The 22,727-nt window shown below is 39.5% G+C and overlaps 1 long non-coding RNA gene across 1 annotated transcript in view; it reads right to left on the bottom strand.

Annotated features, from left to right (window-relative positions):
* LOC113878186 overlaps positions 1 to 16,526 on the bottom strand; it is a 103,763-nt gene extending 87,237 nt beyond the window's left edge. Inside the window, exons 1-2 of the long non-coding RNA XR_003506930.1 lie at positions 16,486 to 16,526; positions 9,599 to 9,706 (exon numbers count right to left, since the gene is read on the bottom strand). This is a non-coding gene — a long non-coding RNA (uncharacterized LOC113878186). The remainder of the gene's footprint in view (positions 1 to 9,598; positions 9,707 to 16,485) is intronic.
* Between the last annotated feature and the right edge of the window lie 6,201 nt (positions 16,527 to 22,727).

Consider the following 22,727-nt stretch of genomic DNA (forward strand, 5'->3'; position numbering starts at 1 on the left):
AGAGAAGACACTACGATGAGAAGCCTGAGCACCACAACGAAGAGTAGCCTCTACTCACCGAAACTAGAGAAAAAGCAAGTGCAAAGCAACAAAGATCCAGTGCAACGGCCCCTCCTCACACACACACAATTAAATTATATATATATGTATATAATAGCAAAAGCAAAAATAGAGTGTACTTGTCACCACAATGACAGGACAATTGTTACCGAAGGGGTAGGTAGAAAACCTGCTCACAACAGCAACACTGCATCCTGAGTGATGCTGCCATTTCTGGAGGTGCCACTGGGGCGCTGTCATCGACCTTTGTCCAGTCTGTTCCATTTTCCTGTTACCATTGGGGGATGGGTTTAGTTCAAGGTCAGCTCAACTTTTGTACTTCATCACTTCATCCACTCGCTTCCCATCCTCTGGACCCCTACCTGACTGTCCTTTATTTGTGACTGCATTGCAAATGCTAACCCTCTACCAACTCAACTACATACTTCTCTACTGTCTCTTTGTGAGCAGTTTAGGGCTTACTCAGCCCCTAAATACATTACCTAGCCTCTGTATTGGTGCATTATAAATCACAGTTTCCATCCTAGGCTTGTCTATTTGGAATTCCTTGTATGTATGCATATGTGACTCATTCTCCTGTTCCTCACAGCTGATACTGCAAAGCTTCCATGCTTCCCAGGCTTCCAACTCCATTGCTCACCCTATATCCAACCACAGAGAAAACAAAGGTATCTGACCCCTGTTTCTAGACTCTCCCCAATAACTGAAGAAAGCCTGTACCCTTTCTTTCCTGCTTTCCTGTTTTTAAGGAAGAAGTGAAGCTACTCTCATTCAAAGCTAATTCCTCTATCTGTGCTCCAAATCCCAAGATCTTCCATTCTTGATTCAAGCCTTGTTTCTACACATATTACTCCCTCTCATTCCTGATCTGTCATTTCTCCCTTGTCCATGGTCTCTCTCCTTGTGCATAGGTATATGGTCATCTCTCACCTCTAAAAAAGTCTTTCATGACTCTTCATAGCCTTCTAGCTAACATCTTATTAACTCATTCATTTAAAGGCTATTCATCTTAAAAGATGGGAAATTCTGCTCAATATGGAGAATGGAGGTAATTTAAAAGAGCCCCATTTCCAAGTCCATGCACATAGAAATGCTGCTTAAAATATACTCAACTATTTTTTTTATTAAATAAATGAGCCCAATAAATAAATAAATTGTATAAGAGGTAAGGAGTAAGATCATACTGAAGTAGGGTGGGCCTCTAATCCAGTTTTTTTTTTTTTTCAGTATTTAATTCTTTCCACTTATAAAAATAAATTTTTAGTGGAGTATAGCATAACAATGTTGTGTTGGTTTCTACTGCACAGCAAAATGAATCAGCCATACATATACATAAACCCTCTCCCGTTTGGACTTCCTTCCCATTCAGGTCACCACAGTGCATTCAATAGAGTTCCCTGTGCTATATAGTATGTTTTGATTAGTTATCTATTTTATACATACTTACCAATAGTATATATATATATGTCAATCTCAGTCTCCCAATTCTTCCCACCCCTCCCCTTCCCCCTTGGTATCCACACGCTTGTTCTCTACATTGGTGTCTCTATTTCTGCTTTGCGAATAAGATCATCTATATACCATTTTTATAGATTCCATATATATGCATTAATGTACCATATTTGTTTTTCTTTTTCTGACTTACTTCCCTCTGTATAACACTCTCTAGGTCCATCTGTGTCTCTACAAATGACTCAATTTTGTTCCTTTTTATGGCTGAGTAATAAATAGTAATAAATAGGACTTCCCTGGTGGCTCAGACAGTAAAGCGTCTGTCTAAAATGTGGGAGACCTGGGTTCGATCCCTGGGTCGGGAAGATCCAGTGGAGAAGGAAATGGCAATCCACTCCAGTACTACTGCCTGGAAAATCCCATGGACAGAGGAGCCTGGTAGGTTACAGTCCATGGGGTCGCAAAGAGTCGGACACGACTGAGAGACTTCACTTCACTTTACTTCAATAAAGAGTCCAGTGAATATATGTAACTGTAACCCAGTTTGTTGGGCGTCCTTGTGAAAAACGATGTCATGATGAGGCACAGGGAGACCTCCACATGATAATGCAGGATTGGAGGGATGTATCTACAAACCAAGGAATAGTAAGGACTACAGGCAAACAAGGGTAAGCTAGGACTGGGCAAGCAAGGATTCACCAGCAGGTTTCAGAAGAAGTATGATTTTGGATGTCATGTGAGAGTTGGACCATAAAGAAGGCAGAGTGTTAAAGGATTGATGCCTTTGAACTCTGGTGCTGGAGAAGACTCTTGAGAGTCCCTTGGACGGCAAGGAGATCAAACCAGTCAATCCTGAAGGAAATCAACCCTGAATATTCATTGGAAGGACTGATGATGAAGCTGAAGCTCCAATACTTTGGCCACCTGATGGGAAGAGCCAACTCATTGTTAAAGACCCTGATGCTGGGAAAGATTGAAGGCAGGAGGAGAAGAGGGCATGAGATGGTTGGATGGCATCACCGATGGAATGGCCATGAACTTGGGCAAACTCTGGGAGATGGTGAGGCACAGGGAAGCCTGGTGTGCTGCAGACCACGGGGTCACAAAGAGGCAGACACGGCTTGGCGACTGAACAACAACAACAGTCTCCAGAACTGTGAGATAATAAATTTCTGTTGTTCTAAGTCACCTAGTTTGTGGTTCTTTGTTATGGCAACTAACTAGGAAACTAATGCAGATGGCAAAGCTATCTTTCCTCTCTGCCACACCAGTTTAAGACATTCAGGACAGAACTGTCTTATGTGGGATGAGCAGAGAAAGAATGTGTGTGTAAAGGATCTGGAGGCTTCATGGAAAATTCCAAAGTAGGTTCAGAAAGTCCCTCAGCCATTCAGTTCACATTATATCTATGAATGTGAAGAAGTAAGTTCCACACTTGACAAGTTATGTCATCAGGTAGAGTCCACCAGGGATAATTACATGTTATGCTGGGCACCATCCCCTGTGTTTATCGTTGTCCATCTTACCACCCCCAAATCCAGGGTGATACCTGCAGACCTCCCTAATTATACCCAGGATGCTTCCTTCTTCTGTTCTATGTTTTTGTTTTTTAAAGGCTTATTTTTTTTTAAGATTTATTTATTTATTTTTGGCCATGCTGAGTTTTTGTTGCTGTTTGTGGGCTTTCTCTAGATGTGGAAAGTAGGGGCTACTCTGTTGCAGTGCGTGGGCTTCTCATGGTGGTGGCTTCTCCTGTTGCAGAGCACAGGCTTTAAGCATTTTCGCTCAGTAGTTGTGGCACATGGGTTTAGTTGCCCTGTGGCATGGGGGATCATCCCAGACCAGGGATCGAATCCATGTTCTCTGCATTAGTAGGTGGATTTTTAACCACTGGACCACCAGGGAAGCCCAAGTGTTTTGTTGTTGTTTATTGATGTGGACCATTTTTAAAGTCTTTACTGAATTTGTTACATTATTGTTTCTGTCTTATGATTTGGTTTTTTGGCCATGGAGCATGTGGGATCTTAGCTCCCTCACCTGGGATCGAACCCGCACCCCCTGGATTAGAAGGTAATGTCTTAACCACCTGAAGGTCCTAGAATTGACTCTTGATGTGGCACAGTCTGTCAGTTCAGTTCAGTCGCTCAGTCGTGTCCAACTCTTTGTGACCCATGAACTGCAGCACGCCAGGCCTCCCTGTCCATCACCAACTCCCAGAGTCCACCCAAATCCATGTCCATCGAGTCAGTGATGCCATCCAACCATCTCATCCTCTGTTGTCCCCTTCTCCTCCTGCCCTCAGTCTTTCCCAGCATCAGGGTCTTTTCAAATGAGTCATCTCTTCACATCAGGTGGCCAAAGTATTGGAGTTGCAGCTTCAAACATCAGTCCCTCCAATGAACACCCAGAACTGATCTCCTTTAGGATGGATTGGTTGGATCTCCTTGCAGTCCAAGGGACTCTCAAGAGTCTTCTCCAACACCACAGTTCAAAAGCATCAATTCTTCGGTGCTCAGCCTTCTTTATAGTCCAACTCTCACATCCATACATGACCACAGGAAAAACCATAGCCTTGACTAGACAGATCTTTGTTGGCAAAGTAATGTCTCTGCTTTTCAATATGCTATCTAGGTTGGTCATAACTTTCCTTCCAATGAGCAAGCGTCTTTTAATTTCATGGCTGCAATCACCATCTGTGGTGATTTTGGAGCCCAAAAAAATAAAGTCAGTCACTGTGTCCACTGTTTCCCCATCTATTTCCCATGAAGCAATGGGACCAGATGCCATGATCTTAATTTCTGAATGTTGAGCTTTAAGCTAACTTTTTCACTCTCCTCTTTCACTTTCATCAAGAGGCTCTTTAGTTCTTCACTTTCTGCCATAAGGGTGGTGTCATCTGCATATCTGAGGTTATTGATATTTCTCCTGGCATTCTTGATTCCAACTTGTGCTTCCTTCAGCCCAGCGTTTCTCATGATGTACCCTGCATAGAAGTTAAATAAGCAGGGTGACAATACACAGCCTTGACGTACTCCTTTTCCTAATTGGAACCAGTCTGTTGTTCCATGTCCAGTTCTAACTGCTGCTTCCTGGCCTGCATACAGATTTCTCAAGTAAATATTTCTCAGGATATTTCTGAGGTCAAGTGATATTTCTTGACCTCAAGTGAAATTTCTTTGAAATTTCAAAGATATTTCTCAGGTCAAGTGATCTGGTATTCCCATCTCTTTCAGAATTTTCCAGTTTATTGTGATCCACACAGTCAAAGGGTTTGGACAAATATGTGATGACATGTAGCCACTATTAAAATGTTATATAGAAGAGTTTCACCACCCTGTAACCCCCTGTACTCTGCCTGTTCTTCTCTTCTCACTCCCTGGACCACCAGGAAAGTCCCTGCTCTTTGTTTTCCTCCCTACTCCCTACCCCCAACAACGATTTTTTCCCCCTTCCTGGCTTACCTTGGTTTTGCTTTAAAACTGGCAGTGGCATCCAAAATAATTTCTTTAATCCCCTTGGAAGAAAACAGAGTACCAAAATATCTAATCCCCTGCTCTAGCACTTTAATCCACATATATTCCTTTGAATAATATTAAAACTCTCCCTGGTGCTGCTGTCAAGACAAGGAGTTGGGGGTGGGGAAGGCAGAGAGAGACAGGATCCATGTCGCCAGGAGAGGAATAGAGGGTAAAAAGGAACATGAAAGCAGACATGGAGGTGGGCGACTAAAGGTCACCAGCCTTTCCTCCTGAAATGGATGTTCTGAAACCTCCTGACCCCTGGGAAAGAAGCGTTTTCCAATGCTTCCTCGCCTTCTGCTCTGAATCTCTGGTATTCTGATTTTTAGAAGTGAAAAAAATATTTTGATTTAAGCCATATGGCCTTTTCCTCCTTACACTGGAGCTGTAGAAAACTCGGAGGGGCAGGTGTGGAAAGCAATTGCGGCAGAGTGGGTGGGTACATAGGGTCTGCGTGTCTATAGCTCGTGCAGCTCCGTAGCTATGGCAACTGTGTGCAATGCCACTCGCATAGCATCATAACATGGCCCTAGAGTTACCCCTGGCTCCTCAACTATTCCTTTTCATTGCACTATCTGTGCTGCTGTTTCCTAGCTACCATAGCTCTGATACAATTTTTTGAAGTCCTGCTTAAGTACTGTTTCTGTCTGTTATGCTTGTTGTCAGTACACCTCAGTTCATCTGGCAGGAAAATAGATAGCCAAACCAGAAAGCTATTTCTTACAGAGATTGTTAATTGTTAAAAAATTGTCTGTACTAGATATAGGAAACAGATTTATGGTTACCAAAGGGGGAAGTCAGGAAGGGAGGGACAAATTAGGTGTTTGGGATTAACAGATATACATTACCATATGTAGACCAGATAAACAACAAGGACCTACTGTATAGCATAGGGAACTGTATTCAATATCCTGGAATAACCTATAATGGAGAAAAATCTGAAAAAGAATACTTGAATATATATAGTGGTGCTCAGTGGCTCAGTCATGTCTGACTCTTTGGGAACCCCATGGACTGTAGCCTGCCAGGCGCCGCTGTCCATGGGATTTCCCAGGCAACAATACTGGAGTGGGTTTCCATTTCCTCCTTCAGGGGATCTTCCCATCCCAGGGATCAAAACCGCGTCTCCTCTTGGCAGGCGGATTCTTTACTGCTGAGCCACTTGGGAAGCCTAGATATATATGAATCACCTTGCTGTAAACCTGAAACTAATACAACATTGTAAATCAACTATATTTCAATAAAAAAAATTGTTTGTACTTAAACACGTTGAGTTAGGTTCTGGAGGCAGAATCTAACTGGATTGCCCGGATCTCTGGTCTGGAAAAAAGACTTAAGACTTTTTCTAGTTCTAAAAGTCCATGCTAGATTCTTTTAGAGCTAATGATAGTATTGAATGATTGCCCGCCTACTAAAAATCAAAAACTTTTTTGCCAGTTGTTACAATTTCCTAAGTACAAGAGCCATAAAATTAAAATTAAATTTATAATATATGCAAATATATTATATCCTATGGAGCATGTATAAAGTAATTTATGCATATGTACCCCATAAAAGAAAACTGCACTGTGTTAATTCTAAGCATATACACACAAATGGTTTCTTTCATTTGTTGTTAAAAGCAATCCCCACATCCTCAGAAATATTTCTGCTGTAATTAAATTTAAAGGTTTTTTTAAAAATTCATGTGAGTTGGCAATTTACTATGTTCATATTTTAGCTTCCTTATGTTTGGTCATTAATTGTGGTATCCTAAACAGCTAAGATTTAAAACCCTTAACCTTCTCAGACCCAAGCAGAAGCAAAATGTCAACACCCATAAGTTATGAGCAGACTCCCAGAGGGACTGTAATACAAAATACACTTATAATTGAATTAACTCAGGAGAGGATTCTGGGAAGATGACAGCATCAGTAGCATATTTTTCATCTCTCTGAATTCTTACATAAAAACAGACAGAACAAATGGATAGCAAAACCTAAAACCCATGAACAACATTTTCAACAAAACCAAGTGACAAAGTGTTTTCACAAACTCCAAAAATGCAAGCAGAGGGGTACCAAGCATCAATAGCCCCAGAATCTTCATGGTATCAGTTCCATGTGAAAGAAACAATAAAGAAGTTACACCTGATGGAACTGAGAACAGGAGACCCCCAAAATAGCCCAAAGGCATTGACTGGGATGAGGACAAGCAATGTGAGAACACCAGCTGAAGCTGGAAGGGGTTTTAACCAAAACCAGTGTGCTCAGTCACTCAGTTGTGATCAGCTCTTTGCAGACCCATGGACTGTAGCCTGCCAGGCTCCTCTACCCATGGGAATAAGGTCTGATGAAGCTGGAGCAGCCTAGCTCCTATGAACTCGCAAAACCAACCTCTTCGTAGGACAGAACCTCAAAAAGATAAGATACTTGGAATAGAATAAAAGTTAACAGGACACGGACAACAGACAGGAGGGAAAGAAAACCTCTGGACCAAAGTGGTGAAATACCATAAAGCAAGTTGCCTGATTTTTTGACATGCCCCCAAATCAGAGGAAGTTTTATGAAGTAAGGAAAGTTTTCCCGAATGCCACCTTATAAGAAAAGTTCAGAAAAACTAGGGACTTCTCTGGTGGTCCAGTTGCTAAGACTCCATGCTCCCAGAGCAGGGGGCCTGGGTTCAATCGCTGGTCTGGGAACTAGATCCCTCATGTTGCAACTATTCATAAGTAAGCTTTCATATGCCACAACTAAGGATCATGCATGCTGCCACTAAGACCTGGCACAGACAAATAAACTGAAAAAAAAGTTGAGGGAAACGAATTTCACATTAAAAGAAGCAAGAGAAAAATTCCGAGGTCACATAGTTCTTTGAAGGAAAGAGAAAGGGAGACAAAGAGCTGAGTAACATCCCAACAGACAACGAAAGCACTCCGCAAAGACAACCATAAAACAGATGACAAGCATAAACTTCTAGTTCCAGATGAGCTAAAAGACACTAGAAAATAATAAAAGATATGAAATAACAGAAATAAAGAATTTGAAACTCAGACAAGACGTGATAGCATTCTGGAAATAATAAGAAATAAACAATAATTTAAGAAATAAAGAGTATTCTAGAGAGGAAATAAGAGCAAATAAATTGAACAGTAGTGCCTGACAAGAAATCAGTCAAACAGAAGAAAATATTTATTAAAATTTTTGGATGAAGGGACAAAAAAGGATTTGAAAGAAAGTGACAGATACTGAAGAGTGACCAAGAAGATCCAAAATACGGACAACAGAAGACCCTAAAGAAGAAAACAAAATAAGAGAACAATTAACAGTAAAACTATATTCAAGAAATTCTTTCTGGAAAAAAATATTTGAAATGACACACTGGTAGAACATTCCAGAAGCACAGAATGACAAAATCTAGTAAAATTACTAGACATCTATGAACTCAAGAAATATTATTCCAATGGGCCTTTTCTGAAGAATCTACAGGTAAATGAGCTTCAGACAAAACAAAATGACTGGGGAGACATCAGTGTAAGGCTTGGTGGTGAACATTAAATACAGTTTCTTACATAAGTAAGACCAAGTGAGGGCGCAAAGAAAGATATGTTATATAATGGCTATATGCTCTGACAATGTAGATGTAGTTCAACTATAAAAAAAGGAAGCAGAACATTAGTAAAAAAAAATTTTTTTAAGTTTATCCACAATGGTGATAGTATTAGTACCAGTAGTAGTATTTCGAGATTGTCCTGGGAAACAAAAGTTGGAGTTCATGGTCTATATTAGTCAGGGTTCTCTGGAGAAACAGAACCAGTAGGATGAATGGATGGATAGACAGCTAGATAGATAATAGAAGAGATTTATTATAGCAATTCTTTTTTTTTTTGGCCACCCCACCCAGCTTGTGGGATCTCAGTTTTCTGACCAGAGATCAAACCCGTGCTGCCGGCAATGCAAGCATAGAGTCCTAACCACTGGACAATCAGGGAATTCCTAAGACTTATTATAGAAATTGACTCAAGGATTTATGGAAGCAAGTCCCATTATCTTCCATCTGCAAGCTGGAGAACCAGGAAAGCTGGTGGTATAATTTAATTCAAGTCTGAAGCCCTGATCACCAGAGGAATTGATGATTCACTCCCAGTCTGAGGCTGAACTCCTGAGAGAGGGGACCCACTGGGGTAAGTCTTGGAATCTAAAGGCCCAAGAACCTGAAGCACCAAGGCTAGAGGGCAGGAGAAGATGGACATTCTAGCTCAAGAGAGAGACAGAAAATTCTCTCCTCCTCCACTTCTTTGTTTGGTTCAGACCCTCAACAGATTGGATGATGCCTGCCCATTTTGGTAAGGGTGCTCTTCGTTACCTAGTCTACGGATTCAAATGCTAAAGTCTCCAGGAAACACCCTCACAGACATCTCCAGAAATGTTTTTATCAGCTATTTGGGTACAACTCAGCCCAGTCAAGTTGGCACATAAAATTAACCATTACAGGGCTGCTTAAGGAGAAAGGATTCTGATAAACAAAGAAGGTTTTAAGTAAAAGTCCTGGAAGGGTTATGCCCTAGAATGAGGGTAAGCCAGTCTTACCTGGATAAAGGCAATGTGCCTGAAGTGTACCTCACTGCCAGAAGGTGAAAGGTGAAGTCTTCTTTGGAAAATAGCACCATCATGCAGAGTCTTACAATTTTATAAAGTCTAGCATTCAAAAAAAAAGAAAAAAAAGATCAGTAATGCTGGGAAACAGGACCAAATGATTGAAAATCAAGAGAAAATAGACCATGGAGGTAAACCTACAGGGGACAAACATACTTATTTATTTAGTCACAGCTGTAAATATATATATTAAATGTAATTAGTATGTTCAAGGAATTATATGAAAATATGGAGAATTTCAGCAGAGAATTGGTATTAATAAAAAAGAATTACTTGTGAATCCTAGAATTAAAAAGTATAACTAAATTAAGAATCCAATGGATGGGTTTAACAGTATTAGACCTAGCAGCAGAGCTTACTGAACTAGAAGATAGAGCAATAGAAAATATCCAGATTGAAGCACAGAGGAAAAAGTATGGAATATAGAGAAAAGAATATGAGACATATAGGACATGATGAACGGTATCATTATAATTGTCGCTGGAGTCCCAGAGGAGGAGAGACAAGGAATGTGGCATGAACCATATTTGAAGAGATACTAGCCAAGAATGTCCCCAAACTAATAGAAGACATCATGGTATAGAATCAATAGGATCTATGCATCTGTTGTTCAGTTGCTAAGTCATGTCTGACTCTTTGCCACCCCATGGACTGCAGCATGGCAGGCTGCCCTGTCCTTCACGATCTCCCAGAGTTTGCTAGAACTCATGTCCATTGAGTCAATGATGCCATCCAACCATTTCATCATCTGTGTCGCCCCTATGAATCTGAATCAGGATAAATACAGGGAAAACCACACTTAGTCAAACCAATGAAAACTAAATGCTAATATAAAAATGTTTAAAATCAGCCAGAGTGAAAAAAAGTACATTATCTTCAAATGAGCTACAGTAAAGTTGACAATACAATAAAACTTTCAAAATAAATGATGGAAACCAGAAGACAATGGAATTACATCTTTGGAGTGGAAAGAATTAAGCAAACTTAGAATCCTATACCTAATAAAAAATATCCTTTAAAAATTAAGGTAAAACAGTGACATCTTCATAAAAATAAGAACCTACAGAGTTCATTGTCAACAGATGTGCACTAAAAGGAAATAATAGAAAGAATTTTTCAAGTAGAAGTCCAAGAATCTGAGCTAGGGGAATTCCCTGGTGGTCCAGTGGTTAGGATGCTGCACTTCCACTGCCAAGGACCTGGGTTTCATCCCTCGTTGGGGAACTAAAATCCCACAAGCCACATGGTGTGGTCAATAAATAGTTTTTTTTTAAGTTTCTGTATTAAAAAAAAAAAAGAAAGAAAATGAACTAGAAGCCCAGAAACGCAGGAAGGAACAAACAACACCAGAAAGAAGATATCTAAACTGGTACCAATTGTTCAAAACAAGAATAATAATGATGTTGTTGTTATTGTTTAGCTGCTAAATCGTGTCTGACTCTTTGCAACCCCATGGACTGCAGCACACAAGGCTTCCCTATCCTTCACTATCTCCCAGAGTTTGCTCAAACTCACATCCATTGAGTTGGGGCTGTCATCTAACCACCTCATCCTCTGTTGCCCTCTTTTCTTCCTGCCTTCAATTTTTCCTAGCATTAGGGTCTTTTCCAATGAGTCAGCTCTTTGCATCAGGTAGCCAAAGTACAGGAGCTTCAGCTTCAGCATTAGTTCATCCAATGAATATTCTGGGTTGATTTCCTTTAGGATTGACTGGTTTGATCTCCTTGCAGTCCAAGGAACTCTCAAGAGTCCTCTCCAGCTCCACAATACAGAAAGCATCAATTCTTTGGTGCTTAGCCTTCTTTAAGGCCCACCTCTCACATCAGTGCATGGCTACCAGAAAAACCACTGTTCTTCAGTCACCCAGTCGTGTCAGCTCTTTGGAACCCCAAGGACTGCAGCACACCAGGCCTCCCCATCCCTCACCATCTCCTGGATTTTGCCCAAGTTCATGTCCATTACATCAGTGATGCCATCCAGTCATCTCATCCTCTGATGCCCTCTTCTCCTTCTACCTTCAATCTTTCCCAGCATTAGGGCCTTACCTAATGAGTTGACAGTTTGTATCAGATGACCAAAATACTGGAGCTTCAGCATCAGTCCTTCCAATGAGTATTCAGGGTTGATTTCCTTTAGGATTGACTGTTTGATCTCCTTGCTATCCAAGGTATTCTCAGGAGCCTTGTCCAGCACCACAGTTCAAATAAATTCTTTGGCATTCATAGCTTTGACTATACGCACCTTTGTCGGCAAAGTGATGTTTCTGCTTTTTAATATGCTGTCTAGGTTTGTCATAGCTTTTCTTCTAAGGGCAAGCATCTTTTAATTTTGTGGCTGCAGTCAGTGTCTGCAGTGATTTTGGAGCTCAAGGAAATAAAATCTATCACTGTTTCCACTTTCCCCCCTTTTATTTGTGATGAATGGATGTGATGTTTAAAAAGCTTTTCATAGAGATGGAACAAACCCACTGCCACTCAAACACGGCATATACATTCTTGTCTCTGGGCCTATGGTCTCTCCCTTGCTCATTCTCTAAAGCCAAATTTACAACACAACATCTTCAGGAAGAGTTCACTGACACTTCAATTATATCTCTTCTCCCACCCCTCTAACTCAGCACCATGTTGTACGGCTCACTTATTCAAAACCTAAACTGACAACTTTTTGTGCTGTTATTTTTTTTGTTTTATTTCACTTTGTGTTTCTTGGTTTCTTCTGTAAATTTAATGTCTTTTAAAAGTGTCTACTATATGTTTTCTATACAGTATGTGCTCAGTAAATATTTGTTGGATAATTAAATCTGTTGAAGAATAAGTTGGTAATGAGTGAGATGACCTTGTGTTTTCTAGGACAGAACCTTCTATGCATTAGTTAATAAACTGTTATACTGAGATTTGATAAAGGTAATTACTATAAACATATATAGGAAAAGCTTTAGTAACTTCTGAGATGAAAGAATCACAAGGGAAAGATTAGATGTTCATCTTTAATCTTCTGAAATTGATTTGATACCTGTTTAATGAAATCTTTCTTGGTATCACTGTCAAATGTCTACAACTGGTTCGAGTTTATCACAAATATGGTATTTAGTTTTTGTGAGTTGTTGTTCTATTACTAGATGCTAAAGAAATAAAAACCACAGCTCTCTAACTCTTCAAAGAATGTAAAATCTATTAATAATTTGGGGCTAAAACATGTGCACACAACACAATTTGAGACGAAATCCAAACAAATATTTTAATAGCTTCAAGAAAAAAAGAGTATAGTGTAAACGAAAGCTGTAATAGCTAAGGAAACTAAAAATAATAAATGATCACATTTGCGATGTGATCCTAGGAAAGGCATACGAAAAGAGATATGTTCTGGTTTTGAAGGTTAGATGGGAATATATAGAAGAGAAAGGGCATAGATTTTTCTAAGCAGGGAGAAGAACACCCAAGGCAAAGAGTCAAAATAGTAAGTCATGTTCAAGCAACTGTGTACAGATAAGCTTGAAGAATGGAGTGAATATGTGAATCCAGAAAGAGGCAGAGTTGATAGAAGAAATCAAATATGTTTATTTTTGAAATAGTGTGGATTCTCTTTGTCTTTTCAACAGAAATAAGCTTCACCATCAACAGCCCAGTCTGACCCTTTAGCTGATCTAATGACTATCCCAGCTTTGTAGGCTATTATTTGCAATAATTTCTGCCATATGAGTGTAATGGGGAAAACACATTGCAAAGTGAATTACTTTTGAAATGGATTGCATGCTGACATTTGGGAAATTAGATCCTGAGCACAATGCATCCTGATTATTTGAGGTGCCGTCTCATCCTGAAAAGATAAATTCAGTCCAACAGTTTTTTAAAATCTGCAAGTTAAATTAAAGTTCTATCCTTTGGGAAGGTCCTTCTAAAAACTTTTGGTCACTATTCAGATAAATAATCATGGACAGGGATTGTTATTAGCCTAAACAATCTAATTGGGTCTGAGGAGTCCAGAAATACCGTCACTCAAACATATCTTCTTTATTTCTTTATATTTTATTATTTTTGGCAGCATCATATTGCTGTTGTGGTGCTCTTCATTGGGGTGCATGGGCTTATTTGTCCCAAGACATGTGGGATCTCAGTTCTCCTACCAGGGATCGAACTTGCGTCCCCTGCATTGAAAGGCGGATTCTTAACCACTGGATCACCAGGGAAGTCCCCCCAAACATATTCTAGGTGAGCCCCGAGCAGCTACTGCCAGCCTACCCCCATCTTATGAAGAATTCTGTGGTGCCCATTCTGTGTGCCCAAATGTCTCATTACCACACATGATTCTGCTCAGCTGGCTTTCTTTCCATTTTCTGAAAAAGCACAGCCATGCTGTCTAATGAAGAACAAATGGCTCTTCACTTCTCCATTCCCACTCAGCAAACTCCTCTGGGACCACTGGCCATCTTGTCATGAACATACATTTGCTTTGGCCTTTCCTCCTCCTCCAATAAGTTTTTGTGTTGATGGGCTTCTGGGCTGAACCACAATGAGTCCTGAATCTGGGAACACAGCTAGGGAATGAGTTTGACAAAGGCCCTTCTGAAAGCTACCATAAATGTTGCTATGTGAAAGCAGAAGCCTCCCTATTTTACTGAATGTCTTCAATCTGTGTACCAAATAGAACAATGTGATGAGAAGATGGGAAGATGGGCAGAGAGAAAAATGAGACCTACAAGAAGATTAGAAAATGAATCTGGAAATTAATTAGGAATTCTAGAGAGGAATTAAGGATATGAATGCAATACTTCAATTCAGTCCCTCAGTCATGTCTCACTCTTTGCGACCCCATAGACTATAGCAGGCCAGGCCTCTCTGTCCATCACCAACTCCCAGAGTTTACTCAAACTGATGTCCATCGAGTCGGTGATGCCATCCAATCATCTCATCTTCTATCGTCCCCTTCTCTTGTCTTCAATCTTCCCAGCATCAGGATCTTTTCAAATGAGTCAGTTCTTCACATCGGGTGGCCAAAGTATTGGAGTTTCAGCTTCAACGTCAGTCCTTCCAATGAACATCCAGGACTAGTTGGATCTCCTTGCAGTTCAAGGGACTCTCAAGAGTCTTCTCTAACACCATAGCTCAAATGTATCAATTCTTCAGCACTCAGCTTTCTTTACAGTCCAACTCTCACATTCATACATGACTACTGGAAAAACTATAGCTTTGACTAGATGGACCTTTGTTGGCAAAGTAATGTCCCTGCTTTTTAATATGCTATCTAGGTTGGTCATAACTTTTCTTCCAAGGTGCAAGTATCTTTTAAATTCATAGCTGCAGTCACCATCTGCAGTGATTTAGAAGCCCCCACAAATAAAGTGTCTCACTTTTTCCATTGTTTCCCCATCTATTTGCCATGAAGTGATGGGACCAGATGCCATGATCTTAGTTTTCTGAATGTTGGGTTTTAAGCCAACTTTTCACTCTCCACTTTCACTTTCATCAAGAGGCTCTTTAGTTCCTCTTCACTTTCTGCCATAAGGGTGGTGTCACCTGCATATCTGAGGTTATTGATATTTCTCCCGGCAATCTTGATTCCAGCTTGTGTTTCATCCAGCCCAGTGTATCTCATGATGTACTCTGCATAATAAGTTAAATAAACAGGGTGACGATATACAGCTTGACATACTCCTTTCCCTATTTGAAACCAGTCTGTTGTTCCATGTCCAGTTCTAACTGTTGCTTCCTGACCTGCATACAGATTTCTCAAGAGGCAGGTGAGGTGGTCTGGTATTGCCATCTCTTTCAGAATTTCCCACAGTTTATTGTGATCCACACAGTCAAAGGCTTTGGCGTAGTCAATAAAGCAGAAATAGATGTTTTTCTGGAACTCTCTTGCTTTTGATCCAATGGATCAAAATGATCCAGTGGATGTTGGCAATTTGATCTCTGGTTCCTCTGCCTTTTCTAAATCCAGCTTGAACATCTGGAAGTTCATGGTTCACATACTGTTGAAGCCTGGCTTGGGGAATTTTGAGCATTACTTTGCTAGCGTGTGAGATGATTGCAGTTGCGTGGTAGTTTGAGCATTCTTTGGCATTGCCTTTCTTTGGAATTGGAATGAAAGCTGCCCTTTTCCAGTCCTGTGGCAACTGCTGAGTTTTCCAAATTTGCTCGCATATTGAGTATAGTACTTTCACAGCATTATCTTTTAGGATTTGAAATATCTCAACTGGGATTCCATCACCTTCACCAGCTTTGTTCGTAGTGATGCTTCCTAAGGCCCACTTCACTTCGAATTCCAGGATGTCTGGCTCTAGGTGAGGGATCACACCATTGTGATTATCTGGTTCATGAAGATCTTTTTTGTATAGTTCTTCTGTGTTTTCTTGCCACCTCTTCTTAATATCTTCTGCTTCTATTAGGTCTATACCATTTCTGCCCTTTATTGTGACCATCTTTGCATGAAATGTTCCCTTGGTATCTCTAATTTTCTTGAGGCGATCTCTAGTCTTTCTCATTTTATTGTTTTTCTCTATTTCTTTGCATTGATCACTGAGGAAGTCTTTCTTATCTCTCCTTGCTATTCTTTGGAACTCTGCATTCAAATGGGTATATTTTTCCTTTTCTCCTTTGCCTTTAGCTTCTCTTCTTTTCTCAGGTATTTGTAAGGCCTCCTCAGACAACCATTTTGCTTTTTTGCATTTCTTTTCGTTGGGGATGGTCTTGATCCCTGCCTCCTGTACAATGTCACAAACCTCTGTCTGTAGTTTTTCAGGCACTCTATCTATCAGATCTAATCCCTTGAATCTATTTCTCACTTCCACTGTATAGTCAGAAGGGATTTGATTTAGGTCATACCTGAATGGTCTAGTGGTTTTCTCCACTTTCTTCAATTTCAGTCTGAATTTGGCAATAAGGTGTTCATGATCTGAGCCACAATCAGCTCCCGGTCTTGTTTTTGCTGACTGAATAGAACTTCTCCATCTTTGGCTGCAAAGAATGCAATAGTGGAAGGTTAATAATTTCCGTATAAGTGAAATTAGATTGCTATTTTGATCATTAAATTGATCTAAGCATGCATATAACCATGGATTTTCATATAAAATAATAGCTCTTCTTCACAAACTTATACTCAGGAGAGACCTGAGTTTGAATCCTGGTTTTATTGCTTACTAGATTAATGATCTTGGTTCTATTATTTAATCTCTCTAAACCTTCATTTTTTTCTTTATAAAATGAGAATGCTAAGAATATCTACCTCAATATGTTAATGTGAGGATAAAAAAGCTAATAGTTATAAAGAGCTTAGCACTTTGCCTAGCATGCAACAAGCACAAAATAAATGTTAACTTTTATTATTTTTGAAATTTATGTTAAGTCTAATATCTCTAAGGCAATTGGTTTATATTCACTAGGAGGAGTGTCTAATTAAAAGAATCTTACATTGAGTCTTTGGGGATAGCAAATTACCACCCTCTGACTGATCTTTTTGTATTTTCATTGGGTGGGCTTAAATGAAGTTGCACCTGTAAATATAAATATGCCTCTGATACCACTGAGCAAGGTGTTTTCTTTTTTCTTTTCAGAAAGCTAGGCAAATATTTAATAGTTAATAGAGTCTGCAATTTTCCCAAAGCAGATTAAGTGAATACCCCTAACACCAATTCTAATAGTTAGTTAGTTTATTTTCATTACAATACTGCAATTTTATAAATCAGGAAACTGTATCAGAGAAAGAGTGAGGTTATTGCCTACTGGACACATCCACTTGACCATTTTCCAGGTGTCTCATGCCAAAGTTTGGTGCAAAACTAAAGTTATTACTTAAGCCCACAAATTTCTTCTTTTTATATTTTTTTTTCAGTTAATGTCACCACCATCCACCCACTGACTCAAGCCAGAAATCTGAGTCATCTCAGCTTTCTCCCTCCCCCTTATGCCTCATCACACCAAGTTTTGTAGAGTTTTACCTAATATTTTTTGAACCTGACCTCTTCTCTATTCTTACCACCAGTGCTTTCATTCAAGTTTCCACTACTTCTCATCAAACTACTGCAATTGTCTCCTAACTGAACTGATAGTAGCCATGCTGCCTTCATAGCAATTTTCTACACAGCTGCCAAGATGATGTATCTAAAACACAAAACTGATCATGTCAATTCCCAGCTTAAATTTCAATGATTCTTTACTGCCTTAATGAAGCCCAGGTTTCTTAGTATGACCCTCATGATCCCAAAGCACACCTCTATCTTAGTCCTAACCAAGTTCAATTAAAATGAAGTATGTATATGATGATCTCCCCTTTTAGACTCTGGCCTCTTTAAAGGTAGAAACAAAGTCTTTTCACCTTTGTATCTGAGCATCTAGCAGCATCAGTAAAAAGAAATTGTTCAACTCAAATGAAATGGTGATTTTAGGTTTGAAGTCATGTGGATCAGCTGATACTTTTTAAAGTGACTTTTATATTTTAAAAATGAGATGTAACTCATGTACCATAAAATTGCCATTTTAATATATTCAGTGATTTTACTATATTCACAGTTGTATAACCATCATGACTATCTAATTCCAGAACATTTTTTATCACCTGAAAAAGAAATCTTTATCCATTAATGTCCTCTTTCTATTATTCCTTCTTCCTCATCAGGAAAGTGAAAAGATTATCCACAGAATGGGAGAAAATATTTGCAAACCATATATCTTGTAAAGGACTATTATCCAGACTACATAAAGAACTCTTACAATTCAACAATAAAAAGACAAACAACCCCATTAAAGAATGAGGAAAGGATGAAAATAGCTATTTCTCTGAAGGAAATATACAAATGGCCAATAAGCACATGAAAATATGTTCAACATCATTAGTCATTAGTGAAATGCAAATTAAAACCATAATGAAGGGAATTCCCTGGTGGTCCAGTGGTTAAGAACCCACCTTACAATGCAGGGAATGCGTGTTTGAGCTCGGGTCTGGGAACTAAGATCCCACATGCCGTGGGGCAACTAAGCCTATGCACCACAAATATTGGGCCAATGCACTCTGGAGCCTGTGCACCATACCAACGATCCTGTGTGATGCAACTAAGACCCAACATAGCCAAAAAATGTAAAAATTAAAATAAATAAATATTTTTTAAAAACTACAATGAAATACCACTTTACACCCAACAAAATAGCTATAATCAAAAGAACGGACAACAGCAAGCATTGGAAAGGATATAGAGAAACTAGAGTCTGCATACATTGCTGGTAGGAATGTAAAATGGTACAGTTGATTTGGAAAATAGTTTGGAGATTTCTCAAAAAGTTAAAAATGGTACACACAGTGGAATATTACTCAGCCATTAAAAAGAATGAAATAATGCCATTTCCAGCAACATGGATGGACCTGGAGATTATTATACTAAGGGAAGAAAGTCAGACCGACAAAGACAAACATATGATATCACTTGGACTTGGAATCTAAAACAAGTGATACAAATGAACTTATTTACAAAACAGAAGCAGACTCATACACAGACTTAGAGAACAAACTTATGCTTACCCTAGGGGCTTACTTGGTGGCTCAGTGGTAAAGAATTCTCCTGCCGACGCGGGAGATGCAGGTTCGATCCCTGGGTGGGGAAGGTCCCCTGGAGAAGGAGATAGTGACCCATTCTAGTATTCTTGCCTGGGAAATCCCATGGACAGAGGAACCTGGCAGATTATATAGTCCATGGGGTCACAAAGAGCCAGACATGACTTAGCAACTAAACAACCACCACCCTGAGGGGAGAGTAGGGGAAAGGGATAGATAGACTGGGAGTTTGGGATTGACACGTACACATTGCTATATTTAAAATAGATCACCAAAAAGGACCTACTGTATAGCACAGGGAGCTCTGCTAAATATTCTGCAATAACTTAAATGGGAAAAGAATTTGAAAACAGAAACTTGTGTATGTATAACTGAATCACTGTACTGTTTACCTGAAACTAACATAACATTGTTACTCAACTATAATCCAATATAAAATAAAAATTAAAAAAGAGAAACAAAACCAGAGAAGCATCCTCTCCCCTGCAAAAAGGTTAAAAATACAGTTACCAAATGATTCAGGAATTCTACTCCTAGGTATATACCCAAGAAAACTGAAAATGTATATTTGCACAAAAACATGTATATAAATATTCATAGCAGCATTATTCATAATAGCTCCAAAGTGGAAGCAACTCAAATAGCCATAAAATGATGAATTGATAAATAAAATGTGATATAGCCAAACAATGGAATATTATTCTGCTACTTAAAAAGGAATGGAGAGTTGACACATGCTACAATACGGATGAACCTCAAAACATTATATGAAAGAAGCTATACATGAAAGACTACATATTGAAAGATTTCATTTATATGAAATATCCAGAAAAAGCAAATCTATATAGAAAGAAAGAGAGTAATAGTTATCTAGAGCAGGAGGGAAAGAGATATGGGGTATGACTGCTAATGGGTAAACAGTTTCTTTCTGGCGTGATGAAATGTTCTAAAGTCTATGGTGGTGATGGTTGCTCAACTCTGAATTTACTAAAACCCACTGAATTATTTAAAGGATGAATTTAGGGGGCTTCCCTGGTGGCTCAGTGGTAAAGAAGCCGATTGCCAATGCAGGAGACGCAGGTTCAATCCCTGATCCAGGAAGATCCTACATGCTGTGGAGCAACTAAGCCCATGTGCCTCAACCATTAAGCCTGTGCTCTGGAGCCCAGGAGCCACGACTACTGTGCACCCTACAGCCCGAGCTCTGCAACAAGAGAAGCCACTGCAATGAGAAGCCTGTACACCACAACTGCAGAGTAGTCCTCCGCTCACCACTACCAGAGAAAAGCCTGTGCGACAGCAAAGACTCAGCACAGCCCAAAAATAAACAAAAATTATTTATTAAAAAAGGATGAATTTGATGGTATGTGAATTACAGTTCACCAAAATATTTTTATTTTAAAAAAAAGGCCAATAAAGGGGGGAGGGAAAGGAACTTAAATACAAAATAGGCCATTTACACTTAAAAAGATAAAAGAAAAATAAAACAGATGGCTAGCCTGTATTTCCTGTCTTAAGAAAGGCTAAACTGAGGATCTGATCAGGTCAGCAGAAATTATTACTATGATAAACTGCTTGGAGCAAGAGAAAAGAAAGGGAATTTAAATATCCTTTAAAAAATGATAATATAGGTCAAGGAGGCAGAGGAGGAATTTGACATTTTCAAGTTCATCCCGCAATTCAGGTTTGAACAATTGTTTCCAATTCAGGCTGCGAAGGCACTCTTGGAAACAGCTATCTAGTCCTGCCTGTTCTGATCAAGGTCTTGAAAGCATAACTGAAAAGTGCTGGCACAGTTTATCCCAGTCTAGGGCTTGGCTACGATGCCAAATTTAACCTCTGGCAACTTCTTTCTGTTGAGAATCCCCGGGGACTCGTTTGACCTCCTTTTGGAGAGCTGCAAGGGAATTCGCTTCTGGACGATGGCCTGGCAAGCGAGGAGTGGCTCAGCCGGCTGCCTAATCTTCTATTAAATTAATGATCAAATGTACCTGGGCACCTTCACTGGAAGATCAGTTCTCTATATGTGGGGGTTGGACTAGGAGTTTTCCAGATAACCTGAGATAATTGCCAGCATTAAATATTATAATCACCTTGAGAGGAATTCTTTTAGAATGTATTATATATATTTCTGCCTTTCTGTACTTAGGCTTCTTTTTTCCAACTGATAATGAAATTATTACATGCATGAGCTTCCCTGGTGGCTCTGTGGTAAAGAATCCTCCTGCCAGTACAGGAGACATGGGTTCGACCCCTAGGTTCGGAAGATCCCCTGGAGAAGGAAATGGCAATCCACTCCAGTATTCTTGCCTGGGAATCCCATGGACAGAGAAGATTGATGGGCTACAGTCCATAGGGTTGCAAATTAACAAAACAGGAAATGTGGAAAATACAATACTATTCTCCTTCCCTAGAGTTAACCATTGCTAATAGCTGGATGTGTATTCTTTCAGACTATTTTAAAATGTGTTTATAAGCATTGATATACACACATACGTACAACTTAGAACTGACACTCAAAGCAGGTTTTTTAAAAACTTAAAAAAAAACCCACAAATGGGGGACTTCCCTGTGGTCCAGGCGTTAGGACTCTACCTTCCAACGCAGGGGACATGGGTTCAATCCCTGCATGGGAACTAGATCCGATACGCTGCAGGGCAACTAAGCCTGTGCATGGCAACTACAGAGAAGCCCACACACCCCAACAAAAGATCTCAATGGAAGATCCCAGGAGCCACAACTAAGACCCAATGTGGCCAAATAAATAAATATTAAAAAAAAAATGAAACCACAAATGGGATCATACTCCACCTCTTGGTTTGTCACTTGCTATTCCTTTCAATACATCCTGGAGATCTTCCCACGTCAGTACATTGTCAGTACAAGTAAATCTACCTTATTCTCTTTTATGCCTGCACAACATTCCATGGAATGTTTAACTATAGTTTATTTAACCATTCCCTACTGATGCATATTTCCTACATTTTCTCATTATGATTTCTAAATATGAACTCATACATGCACATCTTTGTGTATATGTGAGATACTTGGGGGCACAGATCCTACGAAGGAGGATTACTTAGATTTTGATACATCTGGAAATTATTTTTACAACTTTTTATTTTGAAATAATTTCAAACTCACTGAAAAGTTGCAAGGGTAGCATCATGAACTTCCATAACCTGTTCACCTTGATTCCCCAATTGTTATCATTTCATTACATTTGCTTCTTCTCTTCTCTCTGTTTCCCCACCCTACATATATGTTATATACATACAGTTTTTTTTTTTTTTCCTTGAACCATTTGAGGCATCTGATCCATTGTGGACATGAAGCCCTAACCTCTAAATACTTCAGTGTACATTTCCTAAAAACAAGGACATGCTCCTATAGAACTTTAACACAAGCATCCAAATTAGAACACAGATACATAAAACTTTGAGTTCACACAAATTCCTCCAATCCAAAATTACAGAGTTCATTATGGGCTTCTCACTTTCCATGTTTGCAACTCCCTCCTCCA

This window comes from Bos indicus x Bos taurus, chromosome 19 (genome assembly GCF_003369695.1).
Source record: "Bos indicus x Bos taurus breed Angus x Brahman F1 hybrid chromosome 19, Bos_hybrid_MaternalHap_v2.0, whole genome shotgun sequence".
Lineage (NCBI taxonomy): Eukaryota > Metazoa > Chordata > Mammalia > Artiodactyla > Bovidae > Bos > Bos indicus x Bos taurus.